Source organism: Helianthus annuus, chromosome 5 (assembly GCF_002127325.2).
Source record: "Helianthus annuus cultivar XRQ/B chromosome 5, HanXRQr2.0-SUNRISE, whole genome shotgun sequence".
NCBI lineage: Eukaryota > Viridiplantae > Streptophyta > Magnoliopsida > Asterales > Asteraceae > Helianthus > Helianthus annuus.
In genome coordinates, this window is record NC_035437.2 from 351553 (window position 1) to 371333 (window position 19781).

The following is a 19781-nucleotide window of genomic DNA, read 5'->3' on the forward strand; positions in this document are numbered from 1 at the left end:
CGTCCATTGGAGGATCACCAGTAAGCAATGCGCTTGCCGACCTAGGGGCTAGCATTAATCTGATGCCTGCCTCTATGTTCAACCAACTCGGAATAAAGAAGCCACATCCTACAAGGATGAGCATCCAACTTGCGGATAGGTCGGTAAAATACCCTCAAGGTGTTGTAGAAAATCTCTTGGTCAAGGTTGGGAAATTTGTTTTCCCGGCCGACTTTGTAATCCTAGAAATGGAGGAAGACATCGAAATCCCACTCATGCTAGGAAGGCCATTCCTTGCCAGTTGCCACGGCACGGGCCATGGTGGATATGAGTGACAGAAGGTTAACATTGAGGGTAGGTGACAAGGAAATGAAGTTTGAAGTAGGACAACGTGTGGAGGAGGACCCGGTCAAATACCTCAAAGCAATAGACTAGACCCTCGACTACGCCCTCAGCCGGTGCATCTCGGGATGCGAGTCATCCCGCTCGGATAACATTTGACCGACTTTGGATCTAGCCAAGGACCCTTATAAACGTGGCACACCATGGAGGCATTCCATGACTATCCAACAATAAAGTAGTTTAAATCTTAGTGTAACTTTTAGTTAATGATTTTATTTTTAAGTTTTCTCTTTGTAGGAATAAAATACACCCAAAAAGTACGATGAGAATGGCCAAAGGACGTTAAAACAGCACCCCATGCATAAAAACAGACGACCCTCGGCGCAAAATCTTCAAAACAGTAAGTTTAGCATGGGGTGGGCCCACCGCACACTTAGTGGGCCCCCTAATTTGAAAAGGAGTGTTAGGGCTTTAAAGGATAAGTGTGTGACGGCTTGAAAAATTTTCACACTTTCATCATTGTTTTTCTCTCAAAGAAATCATCCAGTCACACACTTCTTTCATCATCATCCTCAACAAAAATTCGAATTCAAGAAATTTTAATCACACTGTTGCAATGTTAAATCCAAAAGGGAAATCTTAAGGTTAGTCTTTTTACTGCTTTGTTTGAATCTGATCGTGATTGCAGGGTCTTCAAGTGGGTTTACCCGCGCGTTGTCGCGGGATCTAATGTGTACAAAAACGCAAAAATACATATTTAATAGTACAACCAAGTAGTCAACATTGTGTTTCAAATAAGCCCTTCTAAAAGAAAGAAAAAAGACGTGAAAATACAAAATAACATACTTATCCAAATAATCGTATACACATCCAATTTAAAAGACTTTCTTGCTTAATTTAAAAGACTTTCGTATACACATCCAAATTAATCGTATATATGTTTTGCTTTGATTAAGTTGAAGAGTGATTAGGGTTTAAAATTTTGAAATTGATGATGGTTTGGTCTGAGAATAGAAGGATGTTAGGGTTTTAGGGTGATACAGGGTATGAAAGTCATGAATTTTGGCCAGGAAAAGTCAATCGGAACCCTAGAAAAACGCCGGAAACTGTTTGAATTCGTCAGAGAAGACGAACGGAGACGACACGTGGATTGTACGCGCCAGACAGTGACATCGCACAGTGGGTTTTTGACCAAAATACCCTCGCACACCTCTGCTAAATGACCAAAATACCCTTGCAGAGTGTGCGAGGTGATTAATGGGACTTGGTTGGATGCTTTTACCCCTCGTACACCGAGTGAAATGACCGAAATGCCCCTCGCACACTGGAATATTACCAGTGTGCGAGTCACATGGGGCTCACTGACCAAAAGGAAGTGTGCGAGTTGACTGGTTGACTTTTGTTGACTAGCTCGAGTGTACGGTTGACTTTTGTTGACCAAGTGGACTGTGCGACTATCTTATTTTACATTACTACCCTCAGTTTTGTTTGCAAAATTACTTTAGTGCCCTCTCACACTTGAGGGTTGGCCGCACACTTCCACAACAGACCGCACACTCTTTATTATTTGGGCCTGATCCATCGTTTTGGGCCTGTTTGAAACCTGATGGACTTTTAAACTGTTTTATTATAATTTTGGGTTTTTTTATTAAAAGAATGTTATTATAATGTTGTCGCAACCCTTGACCCCTACCCTCGGAGCGGGAGCCGCAACCACGAGCCGGTGGTATCGGTGTTTATTAATTTGGCAGCGAAAATGAGACTTTCAGGATCGTAGTTAGAAAATAAATTGCAGAGTTTCAAAACACCAAACTTTTATATTAAACAAATGGGATAAAACCCATATTCCATTCATAATATCTTTATAGGGATAAACCCTAGTTGCTTAAAACATAGACTTTTTATTTAGGTAACTTCATAACCACTTTCTTTATGCCTTCAGTGCTCTATAACTGGCTTCTTATAGCTTCACATTAAGTTACCTGAAACGCATTTTAAAAATATTTTATCAGCAAGAAATACTGGTGAGTACATTCTAGTTTATAAAAATGAGCTTTTATAACTTACACTATTAAGAGCGATAACAATGTTTATATCTACCAAATTACTCGTTCAGTACTTGTCACTCGACGGATCTGTGACTATGGTCATATCACACATCGGCTACCCATGTCTAATTGTGAAGATTAACAAGTACTGTATACAAACCCCATAGTATTGGCAGCAATTGTAGAATACAAAGACTTAATCAGTGTAATTATAACTGAATAACATTTAGGGTTTTGGAAAATATTTGAAATAATGACTCACAAACTGTGAGAAAAAAGAGAATGACTCACAAACGGTGAGGAAAGAGAATGGACTCACATTGCAAACTTATGTTTGTCTATGGGCATCCTGATGATATTTCCTGATTATTTTCTTAGTTTACTATTAAGAACATACAATGCACGCGCGTTAGTAAAATAACCCAAGTCACTTTTAGCCATACAACACGAGAGAGAACCCCAACAAACTTAGTCAGGTAGAGCCTTGACATGCGTTGGTGGGTCTTAGATCAATGGGCAGGGGCAGAGCTTCGTGTTTCAGGGGAGTATTTTTTGCATTTCAGAAGTTGAGGAGAGAAAGAGAATTGTTGAGCGATTTGAAATGCTGCATCTCTCCTCCATTTATACAAATTTCGGGAGCCTGTCGCGCCCCGCGACAGCCCCCTCCTTTCTCTTTCGCGGCCTGTGTGGGTTCCCGGCAAGCAACACTATGTCACGCCCCGCGACCGACCTTAAGCAAACCTGTCACGGCCCGCGACAGGTGCATTATTAATGATTTTTCATATTTTAATTAAAATTAATGTTATGTTGGCTTGTTTTTGCGATTACGAAGCGTTTTAGGGTGTTTTTGAGGGTTGTTATATCCTCCCCACCTTGTTTTAAATCTCGTCCTCGAGATTCACTGGAACAGATGTGTATATTTCTTTGCATTTCTAACTCGAGCTCCCATGTATACTCTGGTCCCATTTTACTTTGACCAGAACTAATCTCTTGTGTTTAAGATTCTTGACCTTTCTATCTTCAATCTGAATGGGCTTCTCTATAAACTTAAGTTTTTCATTTACCTCTATGCCTTGAAGAGGTATTACCAATGATTCATCTGATAAGCATTTCTTGAGGGTACATACATGAAATACATCATGTACTCCTGTCATCTCTTCTGGTAACTGTAGCCGGTAAGCTACTGGTCCTATTCTTTTGATAATTTCAAAAGGTCCAACATACCCGGGATTAGCTTTCCTCTTTTAATGAATCTGACAACTCCCTTCCATGGAGAAACTTTTAACAATACCTTGTCTCCAATTTGAAATTCCAACGGTTTTCGTCTGTTATCTACATAACTCTTTTGACAATCTCATGCTGCTTTCAGTCTTTCTTTGACTTGAATAATTTTCTCAGTTGTTTCTTGTACAATCTCAGGACCTGACAGTTGCTTTTCTCCGATCTCTGCCTAACAGACTGGGGTTCGGCATTTTTGTCCATAGAGTGCTTCAAATGGTGCATCATTGATGCTGGTATGATAGCTGTTGTTGTAGGAAAATTCTGTTAAAGGTAAATGGTCATCCAATTTCTTCCAAAATCTATGACACAAGCTCTAAGCATATCTTCCATTATTTGGATTGTCCTTTCACTTTGTCCTTCCGTTTTAGGATGATAAGCTGTACTTAGATTTAATCTAGTTCCCATTGCTTTTTGGAAACTTGTCCAAAAATGAGAAGTAAAACGGTTGTCTCTGTCAGACACAATAGATAAAGGAATTCCATGTAATGAAACTATTTCATTTACATACAATTTGGCTAACTGTTCCTACTGAAAGTTTCCTTCATTGGTAAGAAATGAGCAGATTTGTTTAATCTGTCTTCGTGTCTTGGGTAATTTGGTAACAAAGTCCATTGTTATTAATTCCCATTTCCAAATTGGCATCTCCAATTGATGTAATAACCCTGAAAGTTTCTGATGTTCAGCTTTAACCTGGGAACTTGTTAAACATTTAGCAACATAATTTGCTATATCCTTTTTCATTCCTATCCACCAGAAATTCTTTCTTAAGTCTTGATACATCTTGTCACTTCCAGGATGCATCGTATGCTTAGACTTATGGGCTTCTTCTAAAATTCGATTTCGTAGGTTTCCTTGAATAGGTATCTAGATTCTATTCTTATGGAATCTCCAAATTCCATCTGCTCCTTTCTCTAATTTCTTAATCATTCCTTTCAACCCTTCACTATCATCCTTGATTGTTGATTCATGTATCTGTTTCACTTGTTCATTTAAATCTACCTACAGGTTTAGTCTAAGAGAGCGTATTCTTTTTGGCTTTTCATGATACTTTCGACTTAAAGCATCAGCTACTACATTAGCCTTTCCTGCATGATACTGGATATTACAATCATAATCACTAAGAATTTCCATCCAACGTCTTTGCCTCATTTTTAATTCCTTTGTTCTGAAGACATACCTTAAACTCTTATGGTTGGTGAATACAATAAACTTACTACCATAGAGATAGTGTCTCTAAATCTTAAGGGCAAAAATTATTGCTCCTAACTCTAGATCATGGGTTGTATAATTCTCTTCATGTTTCTTAAGTTGTCTAGAGCATAGTTGTAAAAATCCCGACTAGTCACCGATTAGTCGTCGATTAATCACTAATCGGAGGTTCACCGATTAATGGCCGATTAATAGCTAGGCAGTTAATGGCGGTCCTATTCTAGCCAAATTTTGGCTAGATGCGGGCAAAATTTTGACCAAACCATATAAATTCCTTCCAATTATTTAAAAAAATGGGTTAACGAGGGGTTAAAACATGTCTACTTTGAAAAACTACATATAAAAATGTGTATGTATATATGTAACTAAAAATTACATATAAAAATCTCAATCCAATTAATTCCGATTAATCCCTATTAATCCCGATTAATCCCTAGTCGGTACTCCATCGCCCGACTAGCGCCTAGCGATTCTTACAACACTGGTCTAGAGGCATAAGCAATTACCTTTTGACATTGCATCAATACGTATCCAAATCCTAATTTGGAGGCGTCACAATAGATTACAAAGTCTTCAGTTCCTTCTGGTAAAGCGAGTATTGGAGCGTTGGTTAACTTTTGTTTCAAAATCCTGAATGCTTCTTCCTGTTTTGGTCCCCATTCAAACTTAACTGATTTGCAAGTCAGTTTAGTTAATGGAATGGCTATTCTAGAAAAATCTTGAATAAAACGTCTATAATAACCTGCCAATCCAAGAAAACTCCTTACTTCCGTAGGTGACTCAGGGACTTTCCATTTGGTAATTGTCTCGATCTTTGTGGGATCCACATGAATTCCTTCATGATTAACCAAGTGTCCAAGGAATTGCACTTCTTGTAACCAAAATTCACATTTTGAGAATTTAGCATAAAGCTTTTCTTTTCTCAACAATGTCAGGAGTATATGCAAATGCTCCGCATGTTCCTCCTTATTCTTAGAGTAAATTAGAATATCATCTATAAAGACAATTATGAATTTGTTCAGCTATGGTTTACAAATCCTGTTCATCATGTCCATAAATGCGGCTGGGGCATTGGTTAAACTAAATGGCATGACTGTAAATTCATAATGACCGTACCTCATTCTGAAAGCAGTTTTAGGAATGTCCTCTTCCTGTACTTTCAAGTAATGACATCCTGAGCGTAAGTCGATCTTAGAAAAGAAACAGGCTCCTTGAAGTTGATCGAACAGATCATCGATTCTCGGTAATGGGTACCGATTTTTAGTCGTAACCTTACTTAGTTCTCGGTAATCAATGCACATATGCATCGATCCGTCTTTCTTTTTGACAAATAATACCGGTGCTCCCCATGGCGATGAGCTAGTGTTGGTGCATATTTCGTACGTATGCCACTGTGCGAATAGTTAGATAGAACGTGTGTTGAATATTGTATAGAATAGAGAAAGTTGGACATGTTTTAGTATTGTCAAAGTCCATCCGGATGGATGACCATCCGGTCGGATGGACAATAGAATAGTCCAAACCCCATTCGGTCGAATAGGTTTTGATAATGTAAAGTCCATCAGGACGGATGGACACTAGCTCATTAGGCCTGGATAGGCTGTTGCTTATAAATAGGGAGTTGGGGTTCCCATTTGGACAAGATTTTGGTTCCCAGAGGGGACATGCTGTCCAACTGGTCTCACGGTGCTGTAATTGTCAAGATTTCAATAGACACCAGATTATAAGTGTCTGCTCGGTGTCGTATCTATCTTCTACTCCTTTCTTAGTAATAATAAACGCACCGAACACGTCGTATCAGGACCGAGGCTCCGTCAAACTCGACGGCTCCTGGATTAGCAGTGGTATCAGAGCTACGGTACCGATTTAATTGATCTAATAGTAAGTTAAATCACTCAAGCTCATCAATTTTGGGTTAAACGGGAGTTTTGACGTTAAAACAGAGAAAACCATCAAAATAAAGGTCAATTCACTGATGGAGTTTGGAATTGAAGACATCATTCTGTTCGGAATTGATCCGCGCACAATCCTGTGAAGTTTCATCATGAAATTCACAAAAATAAAGATTCTGGATAAAAAAAAAAACGTGATTTGGAGTGTTCCTGAACTGTTAGAACATATCCGATCGGATGACCATCCGATCGGATGACCATCCGACCCATGTCATTATCTTGTGTTTGAATGATCAATTGGTTTTCACTCGAATGATCATTCGATCGGATGACCATCCGATCCACAAACACAAGTTTGTCCCTTTTGCAATTCGGTCGAATAACCATCCGGATAAGAAGACTCATTCGATCGGATGACCATCCGACAACATGCTCTCCGAACAGATGATCAAATGCCTAAAAAAGGCATTTTTGATCACAATGACGAGGAAAGTCTCCAGAAAAAATTTGGTAATTGAAATTTTTTTCGGGTTTTTAACAACCAAGCTGGGTTGTTCGGGGACTCCGTCTGGGCCTTCAGTGAACATATTTGATGATGTGATCACGGATTGTGGAAATTAGTGGGGTAGTCATGATACTGGTGCAGAATGTTTATCATTCATGTTATCTGACTATTTATGGGCCAAAAGGTAAAATCCGCAATGATGAAAAACTGACGTTTGGGGAAAATTGTCATATTTTCGGCATAGTCGAGTTTTTCACAGATAAAAGAGGACTGGATTGCTCAGTTTGAGGGGGAATTCAGTGAAAGAGACGTCAGAATTTGCAAAAATGCGGGGAATAAAAATTTCATTGTCATATGTTGAAATTCTGGCATTTTTGAAATTCGTGACGCTGCAACAGTATTCGGGTAGTTTCGACTTTAGATTGTCAGGGGGAATGGGAATCTGATCATGGGTGAAAGCTTCTGAGATCAAGATGATCGGATGTGTTGATATCTGATCATGGACGAAAGCATCAGAGATTTGAGAGTGATCGTGGATGATAACTTCTGAGATCTAGATTATCCTTGTGGATGAATGATTCAGAGATCGGATTACATTACCAGATGATTTGTTTTCCGATGAAGATTTGCTGATTGTGGAGAATACCATTTACATGGATCTGTCATTCTTACGGTGCGTTAACGTTGATCATGGTAAACGGGATATCGAATCTTCAGGGGGAATCACGGATTTGAAGTTAACCAGTGGGGTATTTCAAGTTTCTATCAATTGCCGGTTGAGTTTTTGTACTTTCTTAGATCGAGCAAGCGGAATGCGAGATCATGGTGCTGACATGTCATATCAAAAACTGAGCTCGGATGCGGTTAAAGCTGAAACAGAGGATGCTGCATTGACTAGTTTCAAATTGGTGATTGTTCGTGAAGGTTGCAGTTTAGCAAATCAGAGGAGAGTTGTGACTGTGTAAAAAGACCTGAAGATTCATTTCAGAGGGAATTAGTGCTCTATACTGTCAAAAGCAAACCCGAATCATCAATCGAGGGGGAATCTATTGTCAGATTTCAAGATGCCAGATTGAAGTTGCAGAATACTTGAAGATTACAGAATATTCAAACACGGCTCAAGGTTCTTAAAGTATTAGAGATGATTCGACAGTGACAACCGACGGGGAATTTGTTGGTGCATTTTTCGTACGTCCGCCACTGTGCGAATAGTTAGATAGAGCGTGCATTAAATATTGTATAGATTAGAGAAAGTTGGACAGGTTTTAGTATTGTCAAAGTCCACCCGGACGGATGACCATCAAGTCGGATGGACAATAGAATAGTCCAAACCCCATCCGGTCGAATAGGTTTTAATAATGTAAAGTCCATCCGAACAGATGACCATGAACATCTGGATGGATGGACACTAGCTCATTAGGCCTGGGTAGGCTGTTGCCTATAAATAGGGAGTTGGGGTTCCGATTTGGACAAGCTTTTGGTTCCCAGAGGGGACATGCTGTCCAACTGGTCTCACGGTGCTGTAATTGTCAAGATTTCAATAAAGACCAGATTATAAGTGACTGCTCGGCGTCGTATCTATCTTTTACTCCTTTCTGAGTATTAATAAAAACACCGAACACGTCGTATCGGGACCGAGGCTCCGTCAAACTCGCCGGCTCCTGGATTAGCAGCTTCGTGTTTCAGGGGAGTATTTGGCTATAATTTTTGCACTACAGAAGTTGAGAGAGAAAGAGAATTGTTGAATGATTTGAAATGCTGCATCTCTGCTCTATTTATACAAATTCCGGGAGCCTGTCGCGCCTCGCGACAGCCCCCTCCCTTCTCTTTCATGGCCCGCGAGGGCACCCTAGCTAAGGCTAGGGTTATCGGGTGGCCCCATAGGCTCGCCACATTTCCCGACACGTGGCATAATGGGTGACCGGCAAGCAACACTATGTCGCGCCCCACGACCGACCTTAAGCAAACCTGTCGCGACCCGCGACAGGTGCATTGTTCTTGATTTTTCATTTTTTCAAATTAAAACTAAAGTACGCGAGTTCGGTTTTGCGATTACGAAGCGTTTTAGGGTGTTTTTGATGGTTGTTATAGATGTTGTGTTTTTGAAAAACTTAAAATTATTTTCAAACATTTCAATCTTGTTTGACCAAGTTTATGGCCAAACTCGGGAATCTCGGGTTTCAATATGTGTTTACGCGAAGATTGGAAAAACAGCTGCTGATCCTCATGTCCCTACTTGGGAAAAGACAATGAACGTGGCGTGTTATTTGACGGACGCTCCAAAAGGATTCGAATCTTACAAGTCACTTATTGTTGGATTGAATACATGCAGATTGGCTCACGCACTTCGAGAAAATCCAATTATACGTGAAGATTGGATAAAAGATTTTTGGAATAATGCCTCGGCAAAGAAAGGAGACACGGTAATCAAGTCAAAGGTTCAAAACAAAGAGCTCTTAGTTTCCGAGCAAGATTTTCGTGAAGTGTTGCTGTTTGGTGATTCTGCTAGTGATCGGGTTGAGTATACAAAGGAGAAAGTTGTGGAAGTTTTGAACATAATGAGCTACGAGGGATCTTATCCTCCCATGACTAAGAAGTTATTACATCCCTACTGGAGATTTCTCGCTCATGTCTACTTGGTATGTATAAGTGGAAACAAAAGTGGCATCGATACGTTAACAATCAGGCAGTTTTCGGGGATGGTGTCGTTAGTTGAAGGATGGAAGTTCAACTACTTCGGATGTGTTTTCGATGATATGATGGCAAACGTCAAAGCTTTGAATGAGAAATATTGGTTCAAGTTTCCCAGATGCCTTCAAATGATCCTCGAAACCAAGTATCCTAAGCAGCAGGCTACAGTGAAAATCTATGAAGTTAAGATAGTGAACCATATGGTCTTCTCGATATTGAATCAGAAGTCAAGAGAGAATATGAAGGTTAAGTATCAGAAGAAAAAGTTGTTAATCAAGTTTGGAGTGTTTTCTGAGATCACAGAAGAAGTACCTGCACCGGTGAGTACCACAGTGCTGACGAACATAACGTTGAGATAGTAGAAGCCCCTCCAGGGTCGATTGAGCCAGTTGAGAATGTTGATTTGACTGGGATTGAAAGTGAAGAAGATGAAACAGATGATAGAATGATCGATTATTGTGACACCACGTAAAAACGTGTCCAAATTATATAAAGACATGTGTCCTGAACTTTAAACGCGTGGAAATTTTGTGAAGGACTTAAAGTGTCAACATGCCAAATTTGGGCCTCTGAATGACACTACACGGAAGATATATTCTTAATCAAGAGATTAGATGAATATGACGAACCGTGTGAATGTAATCTAAAGATTTTAAGGCTTCGGGAATTAAAATGTGTCAACATGTTAATTCTACCTCTGAGTGACCGTTTAATGCCCACAAGGCTTTGTAAAATTATAAATACATTCTCATGCAAGTCTGATAATGAATGCAAAATTATCCGGTTGAAATTGTGTTGAATTAACCAACCTTTCAAGAATATGAAGTTCAGGTGCAAAACCGACAATTTCTTCATAAGATGCCAACTCTTGAAAACTCCAAGGGGTCACATTGCATGGCATGGTTATTAGAGCACTCAGAACTGACCATTTGGACTATTACACTGAATTATGGTTCAAGATTCGGACAATTGAAATGCATGGTGAAGCATATAAAAGTTAGAAAATTTTTGTCTTCTGGTCATCGGTTACGGACCGTATAGCCCTAGGCTTACGGTCCGCAAAGAGGTAACTGGGCGTTGCAGTCCAGATTCGGTTACGGACCGTAAACGCTTGGACTTAGGGTCCGTAAAGCAAGGATACGGACCGCAAGAGCTTTCCCTTACGGTCCGTAAGCTCGTCGCTGGGCAGAAGCTATGGACAGATGTATGTTAAGCTGTTAAACCGACTCTAACTCATAATTTCCGAAACCTTGGACTCTTGGACGGTTTTATAAACCACTAGGACACCTGGGGTAATCCTAGGGCCTCCAACAACAGCTGCAATGATCTTCGAACTTGACAATTCACTATATAAGGGTGCTAGTTCTTAAGTTCATATGCACATTTGCAACTTTTGCCAATCTACTATTGTAACAACTGCCACTAAATTCAATAATTAGGACGATAATTAGTCAATAAGAAAACCCTAATTGAGACACCCAATTAATTCTGCACTAGCCCTAAAATTTTCAGGACAATCAGAATTAGGATCAGGACCCCTAAAACTCGAGGGGGGCAAACCCTAGTTGATAATTATCTAAAATAATACGTTGCTATGTTCTGATTGGCTAATTCTTTGAATCACCCAAGCTATAACCGAGTCTAGGCAGCCTATGAATTAGACTGCTTAGCTTACGGACCGTAAGGGGTCCGGCATACGGTCCGTAAGGGAGCCCCAAAAATTAGTATAAATAGCCGACCTTGGGACTTGCACAGGGGAGTTGAAACGACGTAAATGGCTTCTGTGTACGTCGAATTATCATAGTTCCAGTACAATAAACACATACACGATCACGAGGTGCTGCCGCAATCAGGGTAATAACTCGATCGCTATTACGATTCAACGTCCGATCGATTATAACTATCCAACGATTGTCCGAGTGCTGCTCAAATTGAGCTTGTACTTTGTTATTCATTGTGATTTCAACTTGAATGTTTGAGTGCTGTTCGAATTCGGACTATGCTCTGTCATTCGTTGTGAATCCATTGGATTATTAAGTATCGCACTTGATAATAGTTGTGAGGGTTTAATCTCGTGAATTGACGTAACTGCTGAATTAGTTACTAATCCCGTTTATGTGTGCATTGTTATTTAAATTAGGTTAGCAGGCTAATCAGTAAAGCTTATACTCTGCTCGTAAATCTGCAATGTGAGTCATTCTCTTTTTATCAACTGTTTTACAAAACTCCAAATTATTTTCAAAGTTATAGTTACCGTGATTAAGTCTATGTAATCACCAAGTTACAGCCGGTATGTGGGGTTTTGTATACATTACTTGTTTCCCGTCACACTTGGACAAACGGGTGGCCAAGGGGTGATCTGACCACAGTCACAGACACCATTGGACAAATGGGCTAGCCAATGGATGGTCGAGTGACAAATACTATGGGTAGTTGGTTTGATATCAGAAACATTGTAATTCCCCTTAATACTGTAGATTATAACAAACGAGTCGTTTTCAGCAAAATGAATGATTCACTCAGTATTTCCTCGCTGACAAAACCTTTTTCAAACATGTTTCAGGTGATCTGGTATGAGCAAAGAAAAGTGCCACGGAGCACTCCCAGCTTAGAAAAGTGGCTCAATGTAAATAAATAAATGAACATGTTTTGAAAATAAAGATTTCCCTGAGAAATCACATTATTGTAACTTTCGGGAATTTATCCCTAAGTTATGAAACGAGCAGTTTATATTATTGAAAGATCCTGTTTTTAAAAGACTTCCGCTGTTGCCTAAATTAAATACCACGGGATTCCTGTCCCGCGGCTCCTGAAACGGGTCAAACCGGGTCGGGGACCGTGACAGGAAAAGGTGGTATCAGAGCCACTGTTTTAAGCTTGCTGGTTAAGCTCACTATTTTAATTTAAGTACATAGGAAAATTTAAATTGTCATTCTGTGAATATATGCTTATTAACTGATTAATTATTAAAATTACAGTATGGGTAAACAAAAGATTTCTGCTATCTACCGCAAATTAGATAGTACACCTAAGGAACAGGGAACCTCTTCCTCCAAATCTTCCGTCAAGTTAGAGGAAGGAATCTTTGTCCGTAAGGCAAATTATGAAAACCCACTTACACCGGAGAAAAGGAATTTGATTATTAGGAAAGGTCAAGAGAAAAAGAAACCCCAAACCAAGAGAGTGAGGTTTAACCCAGAAGTCCAGGAACTAGACAATTTAGATGAAAAATGGGCAAACCTGTATATGCTCGCTACTATAGTAGAAAATGCAAATCTTTTAAAAAAAAAAAAAACCCTAAGTTTAGTAACAACACTTCCCAGTAAATAAAATAAATAAATCTGAGTGTGTTCTGCTTACTGTTATGTTGTACAAATTGGTGTGCAATAAAAATGTTTATTTGTTAAGCTTTGTTCCAAAGTTTTAACTGGGCATTTTTGTGCATTTTGCATATATACTACACAGCATGAGTGAGCTATCCGAGGCATTTCAGAACCTCAACCTCTATCCTGTGCCAATTGAAGTCTCCCACAACTTCACTGGTTACATTGCTGACATAGAGGAACCGCTAGAATTCCAAGCTCCACCGCTGGAAAAAGCAAAACCTAAAAAGAGGAGAAGATATGTAGGGTGGCGAAAAGTGCGCAGAAGGAAATCTAGGAGACTCCCTAAAATAGAAAATCCTGTGAGTGTAATCAAAGGAAAAGAAATAGAAACCGGAGAAAGTTCCAAGCCAGCAGAAATAGGGATAGACCTAAAACAAAAGGGAATAGAAATCGGAGAAAGCTCTAAACAGCCTGAGGAAATCACATTCCAGGAGGAAATAGACCGCCTACTGGATAATTGTGATGTACTAGAGCCTATCAACAATAATCTCTTCTCTTATCCTGCTACAGCCCAACTCCCAATAAACCTAGGACCAGCTATTCCAGACCCACTAGTTCACACCCGACCATTAGGCCAAATGGAGGAATGGTGGACCAATGACTGGCAATTCCAAAATATAGTCAACAGTCCCTATAGTTTTCTCCCACAGTTTGATCCAGAACCTATCCCTAATCCGCCAATGAGCTATGAAAATTTAGCTGAACTACGTCAATTCGGTGAAGAACTGATAGGCACCGGGAATAGGATCCGGGAAATGGGGGAGCAGATCTCTTGGAAGTACGACGAGAGGGAGCGTCGTTACTAAAACTGCCAGTGAACCAAAAGATAGGAGGGGTTTGGAGAAGTTTGTTTGTATTATAACTAATATAGTAAAACTAACTCTGTAAAATGGGCAATAAAACACTGTAAGATAAAAAGTGTGTATTGAAGCAGGTATAATATATAAAACAAAATAGAAGTCGAGGTATCGACAATTTTGGCTATGCTTACATGTTATACTGATCTATGTGTTTATCTGTGATTTTGGTATCAATAATTAGACACTAATAATTTTTATTAATACTAATTAGCAGATGGAAAACGCTAATAGTGAACCAGTTAATGAAATAAATCAGTCTGAGCAAAATCAGGAAGATCAATATATAACTAGACAAGATATTGAGCACTTTATTGCTCAAGGGATAACCAATGCTATTCCAGAAATTGTGGCTGCTGTTCAGAAACCTGCCGAACCACAATTAATTCCTAGTAAACGTACTCCGAAAGATAACGGCAGTAACAGCATAAATGGAGGCGGCAATCATGACGATCATGATCCGCAACAGGCCCCACCCCCTAAGAAAATGAAAGCTGCAACGCCTGGTTGCACTTACAAAGAATTTCTTGCCTGTAAACCCGCAGAATTTGCAGGTAATGAAGGGGCAACTGCAACACTGCGTTGGTTAGAGAAAACCGAAGCAGTAATTGCAATAAGTAAATGTGCTGAAGAAGATCAAGTGATGTATGCGTCAAACTTGTTCAAAGAAGGGGCGCTAGAATGGTGGAACACGGTGCTACAAGCAAAAGGAAGAAGGATGGCCTATGCGATGAATTGGGAAGAATTTAAGAGTCTTGTAGAAAGAAAATTCTGTCCCGAATACGAGAAGGAACAAATGGCAAACAAGTTCCTGAGCCATCGTATGATAGGTGTAGACTGTCGAGGATATACTTCGACATTCTTCGAATATGCGAGAGTGGTACCTTCCCTGGCTTCGCCAGAACCGGTACTTATTTCCCGTTATATTTGGGGATTAATTGGAGAAATCCGTAACATCGTTAAAGCTGCGAGACCACGCACGATTGACGATGCTGTGGAATTAGCTAATACCTTAACCGATGAACTAGTACGCACAAGAGAAGAATATCGAAAGAAGGAATTAGCTCAGAAGATTACCCAGGGATTTCGTACGGGTAATAATAACCGCTTTAAAAGAAGAGGAATAGGGCAATCCTCAACCCCGCCATTCTGCAGAAATTGCAAAAAGAAACACTATGGACAGTGCAATATATTTTGCAACTTCTGCAATGCGAGAGGACATCGGGAAGAAGACTGCAGAAGGAAAACAAGAATTTGTTATAACTGCAGAGAAACGGGACATTTCCAATCTGAATGTCCTAAGTTAGCTAAACCAGCAGACAGTAGAGCTAAAACGACTGAAGGAACTACTAAGAAAAATGCACGAGCATTCCAGCTGACCACTCAAGAAGCCGAACTCATTCCAGACGTGATAGCGGGTACGTTCTTAGTGCATAACGTCTATGCAAAAGTATTATTTGATTCTGGTGCAAACCAAAGTTTCATTAGTACTGCATTCTGCCAAGCTCTTAACTTACCTCTAACTACCCTTAGGCAGATCTTTACTGTTGAAACGGCAGATGGAAATTCTGTCAACATAAACAAGGTTTTGCAAGAAGGAAAGATAGAATTGTTAGGTTATAAGTTTTCTGCAAACCTGTTACCTATGAAATTAGCCGGATTCGATGTAGTGTTAGGAATGGATTGGTTAATAGCCAACCATGCTCAAATCCTGTGTGATAAGAATTCCGTAGAAATCCGTACCCCCACAGGAGAAGTAATTCTAATTTCAGGAAATAGACCTCGAAAGCCACTGAAATTCATTTCAGTAATGAAATTGGCTAGTTATTCAAGGAAACAAGAAATGGTGTATATGATTTCTGTAATCATCAACACTAAAAATAAGGAACTCCAAGACATCCCTATAGTTTCAGAATACCCAGATGTTTTTCCAGAAGAATTACCTGGTTTACCACCGGATAGGGAAGTAGAGTTTAGAATTCATCTAATTCCAGGTACTACACCAATAGCTAAAGCACCTTATCGATTAGCACCTACTGAAATGCTAGAATTGAAAAAGCAGTTAGATGAATTACTAAGCAAAGGATTCATACAACCTAGTTCATCCCCTTGGGGTGCACCAGTGTTGTTTGTGAAAAAGAAAGATGGATCAATGAGGATGTGTATCGATTATAGGGAATTGAATAAAGTCACAATTAAGAACCGATACCCATTACCTAGGATTGATGACCTTTTTGATCAATTGCAAGGAGCTAGGTATTTCTCTAAGATAGACTTAAGATCAGGATATCACCAGCTGAAAGTGCAAGAGGAGGACATACCTAAAACTGCTTTCAGAACTAGGTATGGTCATTATGAGTTTACAGTCATGCCCTTTGGATTAACAAATGCTCCAGCTGCATTTATGGACATGATGAATAGGATCTGTAAACCCTACTTGGATAAATTTGTGATCGTTTTCATTGACGATATACTTATTTATTCCAAAAGTCAGGAGGAACATTGTGAGCACTTGAATACACTCTTAACATTGTTAAGAAAGGAAAAACTTTATGCCAAATTCTCGAAGTGTGAATTCTGGCTACAAGAAGTGCAATTTTTAGGTCATATGGTGAATCACGAAGGAATTCACGTAGATCCTGCTAAAATAGAAGCAATCACAAATTGGAAAGCTCCACGAACGGCTATGGAAGTTAGAAGTTTTCTAGGCTTAGCTGGATACTATAGACGATTTATTAAAGATTTTTCTAAGATAGCTGTACCTTTAACTAAGCTAACCTGTAAAGCCGTTAAGTTTGAATGGGGATCTAGACAATAGGAAGCTTTTAGGATTCTAAAGCACAAATTAACAAATGCTCCAATTTTAGCTTTACATGAAGGAACCGAGGATTTTGAAGTATACTGTGATGCTTCAAAATTAGGATATGGATGTGTGTTGATGCAACGCAAAAAGGTAATTGCGTATGCCTCTAGGCAATTGAAAAAGCACGAAGAAAATTACACGACTCATGACCTAGAATTAGGAGCCATAATTTTCGCCCTTAAAATTTGGAGACATTATCTGTATGGAAGTAAGTTTACTATCTATACGGACCATAAGAGTTTAAGGCACATATTTGGGCAAAAAGAATTAAACATGAGGCAACGAAGGTGGATGGAAATCCTAAGTGATTACGACTGTGATATTCAATATCACGAAGGGAAAGCGAATGTAGTCGCAGACGCCTTAAGTCGTAAGTATCATGAAAAGCAAAAGCGAGTCCGTGCTCTTAGGTTAAATCTACAATTAGATTTAATGGAACAATTGAAGAAAATTCAGGGAACGGCAATCAAGGACGATGCCGAAGGAATGAAAGGTTACCTAAAAGAATTAGAACAAGGAAAAGATGGAATTTGGAGATTCCACAAGAAACGAATTTGGGTACCTAAGCAGGGAGAATTAAGAAATAAAATTCTAGAATAAGCACATAAATCTAGGTATACTATACATCCAGGAAATAATAAGATGTACCAAGATTTAAGAAAGAATTTCTGGTGGATAGGAATGAAAAAGGATATAGCCAAATACGTATCTAAGTGTTTAACCTGTTCGCAAGTTAAAGCCGAACATCAGAAACCTTCAGGACTACTACAACAGTTAGAAATGCCTGTATGGAAATGGGAACTCATAACAATGGATTTTGTTACTAAGTTACCCAAAACCAGAAAAGGCAATGATGCTATTTGGGTAATTGTGGATCGATTAACCAAATCAGCTCATTTTCTACCAATGAAGGAAACCTTTAGCATGGAAAGGTTAGCCAAGTTGTATGTAGACGAAGTAGTATCCTTACATGGAGTCCCACTCTCCATTGTATCGGATAGAGATAGTCGTTTCACTTCCCGTTTCTAGACAAGTTTCCAGGAGGCAATGGGAACCCGACTTAATTTGAGTACTGCATATCATCCTCAAACGGACGGACAAAGTGAAAGGATGATACAAACCCTGGAAGACATGCTCCGAGCATGTGTAATTGACTTTGGTGGTAAGTGGGATAGCCATTTACCATTATCTGAATTCTCCTATAACAATAGTTATCATTCGAGCATCGAAGCTGCTCCATTCGAGGCACTGTATGGACGCAAGTGCAGAACTCCCGTTTGTTGGGCAGAGATAAGAGAAAGTCAATTATCAGGACCAGAGATTGTACAAGAAACCACTGACAAAATAACACAAATCAAGGAAAGATTGAAGACAGCTAGAGATCGTCATAAGAGCTATGCAGACAATCGCCGTAAGCCATTAGAATTTCAAGTCGGAGACAAAGTACTTTTGAAAGTATCTCCTTGGAAAGGAGTAGTACGATTTGGTAAGAAAGGAAAACTGAGTCCAAGATATGTCGGACCATTCCCAGTGATCCAACGAATAGGACCAGTAGCTTATCGTTTACGACTACCAAAAGAGTTAGCTGGAGTACATGATGTGTTTCATGTATCCAATCTCAAGAAATGTTTATCAGACGAATCCCTGGTAGTACCTCTTCAAGATATAGAGGTAAACGAAAAACTGAAATTCGTAGAGAAACCCTTACAAATAGAAGACCGGAAGATCAAATTTATCAAACACAAACGACTAGTGCCAGTGAAAGCCAAATGGGAATCCAAGAAAGGACCAGAGTATACTTGGGAACTGGAATCAGAGATGAAGCGAAAGTACCCTCATCTATTTCAGTAAATCTAGAGGACGAGATTTTTCTTAAGGTGGGGAGGATGTAACAACTGCCACTAAATTCAATAATTAGGACGATAATTAGTCAATAAGAAAACCCTAACTGAGACACCCAATTAATTCTGCACTAGCCCTAAAATATTCAGGACAATCAGAATTAGGATCAGGACCCCTAAAACTCGAGGGGGCAAACCCTAGTTGATAATTATCTAAAACAATACGTTGCTATGTTCTGATTGGCTAATTCTTTGAATCACCCAAGCTATAACCGAGTCTAGGCAGCCTATGAATTAGACTGCTTAGCTTACGGACCGTAAGGGGTCCGGCATACGGTCCGTAAGGGAGCCCCAAAAATTAGTATAAATAGCCGACCTTGGGACTTGCACAGGGGAGTTGAAACGACGTAAATAGCTTCTGTGTACGTCGAATTATCATAGTTCCAGTACAATAAACACACACACGATCACGAGGTGCTGCCGCAATCAGGGTAATAACTCGATCGCTATTACGATTCAACGTCCGATCGATTATAACTATCCAGCGATTGTCCGAGTGCTGCTCAAATTGAGCTTGTACTTTGTTATTCATTGTGATTTCAACTTGAATGTTTGAGTGCTGTTCGAATTCGGACTATGCTCTGTCATTCGTTGTGAATCCATTGGATTATTAAGTATCGCACTTGATAATAGTTGTGAGGGTTTAATCTCGTGAATTGACGTAACTGCTGAATTAGTTACTAATCCCGTTTGTGTGTGCATTGTTATTTAAATTAGGTTAGCAGGCTAATCAGTAAAGCTTATACTCTGCTCGTAAATCTGCAATGTGAGTTATTCTCTTTTTATCAACTGTTTTACAAAACTCCAAATTATTTTCAAAGTTATAG